Below are 5,191 nucleotides of genomic sequence, written 5' to 3' on the forward strand. Positions count from 1 at the left end.
CTGTAGTACAGCTTTAGGTCAGGCATGGTGATTCCACCAGAAGTTCTTTTATCCTAGAGAATAGTTTTTGCTATCCTAGGTTTTTTGTTATTCCAGATGAATTTGCAGATTGCCCTTTCTAATTCGTTGAAGATTTGAGTTGGAATTTTGATGGGGATTGCATTGAATCTGTAGATTGCTTTTGGCAAGATAGCCATTTTTACTATATTGATCCTGCCAACACATGACCATGGGAGATCATTCCACCTTCGGAGATCTTTTTAATTTCTTTCTTCAGGGACTTGAAATTCTTATCTTACAGGTCTTTCACTTCCTTAGTTAGAGTCATGCCAAGGTATTTTATATTATTTGTGACTATTGAGAAGGGTGTTGTTTCCCTAATTTCTTTCTCAGCCTGTTTGTCCTTTATGTAGAGAAAGGCCATTGACTTGTTTGAGTTAATTTTATATCCAACCACTTCACTGAAGCTGTTTATCAGGCTTAGGAGTTCTCTGGTGCAATTTTTAGGGTCACTTATATATACTATCATATCATCTGCAAAAATTATATTATATTTTGACTTCTTCCTTTACAATTTGTATTCCCTTGATCTTTTGTTTCCAATTGCTCTGGCTAGGACTTCAAGTACAATGTTGAATAGGTAGGGAGAAAGTGAGCAGCCTTGTCTAGTCCCTGATTTTAGTGGGATTGCTTCTAGCTTCTCACCATTTACTTTGATGTTGGATACTGGTTTGCTGTAGATTGCTTTTATCATGTTTAGGTATGGACATTGAATTCCTGATCTTTCCAAGGCTTTTATCATGACTGGGTGTTGGATTTTCTCAAATGCTTTCTCAGCATCTAACTAGATGATCATGTAGTTTTTGTCTTTGAGATTGTTTGTATAATGGATTAGGTTGATGGATTTCTGTATATTAAACCATCCCTGCATCACTGGAATGAAACCTACTTGGTCAGGATTGATGATTGTTTTGATGTGTTCTTGGATTCAGTTAGCGAGAATTTTATTGAGGATCTTTCCATTGACATTCATCAGGGAAATTGGTCTGAAGTTCACTATCTTTATTGGGTCTTTCTGTGGTTTAGGTATCAGAGTAATTGTGGCTTCATAGAATTAATTGGGTAGAGTACCTTCTGCTTCTATTTTGTGGAATAGTTTCTGAAGGACTGGAATTAGATCTTCTTTGAAGGTCTGATAGAGCTCTGCACTAAACCCATCTGGTCCTGGGCTTTTTTTGGTTGGGAAATTATTAATGACTGCTTTTATTTCTTTAGGGGATATAGGAATATTTAGATCGTTAACCTGATCCTGATTTAACTTTAGTACCTGGTATCTGTCTAGAAATTTGTCCATTTCATCAGGGTTTTCCAGTTTTGTTGAGTATAGCCTTTTGTAGTAGGATCTGACAGTGTTTTGTATTTCTGAAGGATCTGTCGTTATATCTCCCTTTTCATTTCTGTTTTTGTTAATTAGGATGCTGTGCCTGTGCCCTCTAGTGAGTCTGGCTAAGGGTTTATCTATCTTGTTGATTTTCTCAAGGAACCAGCTCCTCATTTGGTTGATTCTTTGAATAGTTCTTCTTGTTTCCACTTGGTTGATTTCACCCCTGAGTTTGACTATTTCCTGCTGTCTACTCCTCTTGTGTGTATTTACTTCCTTTTGTTCTAGAGGTTTTAGGTGTGTTGTCAAGCTGCTTGTGTGTACTCTCTCTAGTTTCTTTTTGGAGGCACTCAGAGCTATGAGATTTCCTCTTAGAAATGCTTTCATTGTGTCCCATAAGATTGGGTATGTTCTGGCTTCATTTCCATTAAACTCTAAAAAGTCTTTAATTTTTTTCATTATTACTTCCTTGACCAAGGTTTCATTGATAAGAGTGTTGTTCAGTTTCCACGTGAATGTTGGCTCTATTATTTATGTTGTTATTGAAGATCAGCCTTAGTCCATGGTGATCTGAAAGGATGCATGGGGCAATGTCAATATTTTTATATCTGTTGAGGCCTGTTTTTTGACCAATTATATGGTCAATTTTTGGAGAAGGTAACATGAGATGCTGAGAAGAAGGTATATCTTTCTCTTTTAGAATAAAATGTTCTGTAGAAATTTGTTAAATCCATTTGTTTCATAACTTCTGTTAGTTTCACTGTGTCCCTGCTTAGTTTCTCTTTCCACCATCTGTCCATTGATGAAAGTGGTGTGTTGAAGTCTCCCAGTATTATTGTGTGAGGTGTAATGTGTGCTTTGAGCTTTACTAAAGTATCTTTAATGAATGTGGCTGCCTTTGTATTTGGAGCATAGATATTCAGGATTGAGAGTTCCTCTTGGAGGATTTTACCTTTGATGAGTATGAAGTGTCCCTCCCTGTCTTTTTTAATGACTTTGGGTTGGAAGTCAATCTTATCAGATATTAGAATGGCTACTCCAGCTTGTTTCTTCCTACCATTTGCTTGGAAAATTGTTTTCCAGCCTTTCATTCTGAGGTAGTGTCTATCTTTTTCTCTGAGATGAGTTTCCTGTAAGCAGCAAAATGTTGGGTCTTGTTTGTGTAGCCAGTTTGTTAGTCTATGTCTTTTTATCGGGGAGTTGAGTCCATTGATATTAAGAGATATTAAGGAAAAGTAATTGTTGCTTGAAAAGTAATTGTTGTTGGAGTTGGCATTCTGTTCTTGTGGTTGTCTTCTTTCAGGTTTGTAGAAGGATTACTTTCTTGCTTTTTCTAGTGCATGGTTTCCGTCCTTGTATTGATTTTTTTTCTGTTATTATGCTTTGAAGGGCTGGATTTGTGGAAAGATAATGTATGAATTTGGTTTTGTCATGGAATATTTTGGTTTCTCCATATATGGTAATTGAAAGTTTGGGTGGGTATAGTAGCCTGGGCTGGATTTTGTGTTCTCTTACTGTCTGTATAACATCTTTCCAGGCTCTTCTGTCTTTCATAGTCTCTGGTGAAAAATCTGGTGTAATTCTCATAAGCTGGCCTTTATATGTTACTTGACCTTTTTCCCTTTCTGCTTTTAATATTCTAACTTTATTTAGTGCATTTGCTGTTCTGATTATTATGTGTCTGGAGGAATTTCTTTTCTGGTAGAGTCTATTTGGAGTTCTGTAGGCTTCTTGTATGACTATTGGCATCTCTTTCTTTAATTTTGGGAAGTTTTCTCCTATAATTTTGTTGAATATATTTGCCAGCCCATTAAGTTGAAAATCTTCATTCTCATCTACTCCTATTATCCATAGGTTTGGTCTTCTCATTGTGTCCTGGATTTCCTGGATGTTTTGAGTTAGGATCTTTTTGCATTTTCCATTTTCTTTGATTGTTGTGCCGATGTTCTCTATGGAATCTTCTGCACCTGAGATTCTCTCTTCTCTTGTATTCTGTTGCTGATGCTCGCATCAATGGTTTCAGATTTCTTTCCTAAGGTTTCTATCTCCAACTTTGCCTCTATTTGGGCTTTTTATTGTGTCCACTTCCCTTTTTAGGCCTAGTATGGTTTTGTTCATTTCCATCACCTGTTTGGGTATGTTTTCATCTTTTTCTTTAAGGACTTGTAACTGTTTAGCAGTGTTCTCTTCTATTTCTTTAAGTGAGTTATTAAAGTCTTTCTTGATGTCCTCTACCATCATAATGAGATATGTTTTTAAATCCAGGTCTAGCTTTTCAGGTGTGATGGGGTGCCCAGGACTGGGTGCTGTGGGAGTTCTGCGTTTTTATGATGATGAGTGGTCTTGGTTTCTGTTAGTAAGATTCTTACATTTGCTCTTTGCCATTTGGTAATCTCTGGAGTTAGTTGTTATAGTTGTTTCTGGTTTGAGATTGTTCCTCGTGATTCTGTTAGCCTCTATCAGCATCCCTGGGAGACTAGCTGTCTCCTCTGAGTTTCAGTGGTCAGCACACACTCTGCAGGCAAGCTCTCTTTTTACAGGAAGGTGCACAGATATCTGGCATTTGGACCTCCCTCCTGGCAGAAGATGAAGGCCCAAAACAGGACCTGTCCCAGAAGCTGTGTTGCTTTGGCCTGTCACAGAAGGTGTTAGCTTCTGTAGTCCACACTCTCACCTGCACAGACTAGTCTTAGAGGGATCCAGGAAACAAGATGAATCTCCCAATTGCTCCAGAAAAGCACTTCTGGGAAGGGTGGACACCACTCCTCTGGCAGGAAATGTGCCCGGATGTCTGGAGCCTGAAATGGGGTCTGTCTCAGAAGCTGTCCTCTAGGGACCTTGAGGGTTTCCACTGACTCTGTGCCCAGGTGACCAAGTGCTGGTGCTGACCAGAAGGGACTTATGACCCTGGTCAGGCCGGGTTTCCTGCTTCTCTAATGCTGTCTCAGGTCCCACTCGATTGGATTGGAACAGAAGTTGTGTTCCACTCATGGGTGGTCCTAAGATCCCGTGGAGAGTCCTCTAGGGGACCTTGGGGGTGTCAGCCCACTCTGCGCCCAAGGTGCTGGTGCCGACCCCAAGGGTGCATCATAATAATCTTAAGACATGCAGTTACTAGATTATGGTATTGCTCAACTTAGGTTATCCTACGTTGAATTCTAACCAGGCCTGATCTCTTTAGCTTGTGAGACCAGATGACTTTGAGTGCATTGAGGATACTATGTCAATATACTTGACACCTGAATATATGCTACAGAAGACATGTTATAACAGGAGGGACTGTTAAAGCATCATCTACTTACTCCAAATAATCAAGGGGCTGACAGACCAAAGAAAGATTCTGTTAAGACAAGCTTGGTGAATAAATGATTTTATGGGTAGCTGGGTTAATCAAAAGTCCCACCCCTAGTTAATTTTGGTATCTGTACACTTTAGCATCTCTAGGATTTGTATAGACAGAAAAGACTGGTGATTGGATTCCCAGGAGAGCACCCTGGGACCATTCCAACAACCCAGTTACCATTACCACAGACCTAGCTCCATGCTCTAGCACTCTACTTAGGTCATAGCCATTACTGTAGACTAACATTCCCTATAAGCCATTGAATCCACTGTGCTTCTGGATGACAATAGATGTATCAAGCTATACAAGAGGAGACAATATTGCTTTCTCTCACATGTTCTCCAACTACAGCAATTGTAATGCAATTCAGAGGCTAATTAATGACCTTTACACCACATTAGGTTAGGTGAGGATTTTATTCAAGAAGCAAAGTATATTCTAGATAAATAATATGTTCAAGAAGACTA

Source organism: Mus caroli, unplaced genomic scaffold, assembly GCF_978045245.1.
Source record: "Mus caroli unplaced genomic scaffold, Mus_caroli_1 scaffold_8, whole genome shotgun sequence".
In the NCBI taxonomy this organism is placed as follows: domain Eukaryota; kingdom Metazoa; phylum Chordata; class Mammalia; order Rodentia; family Muridae; genus Mus; species Mus caroli.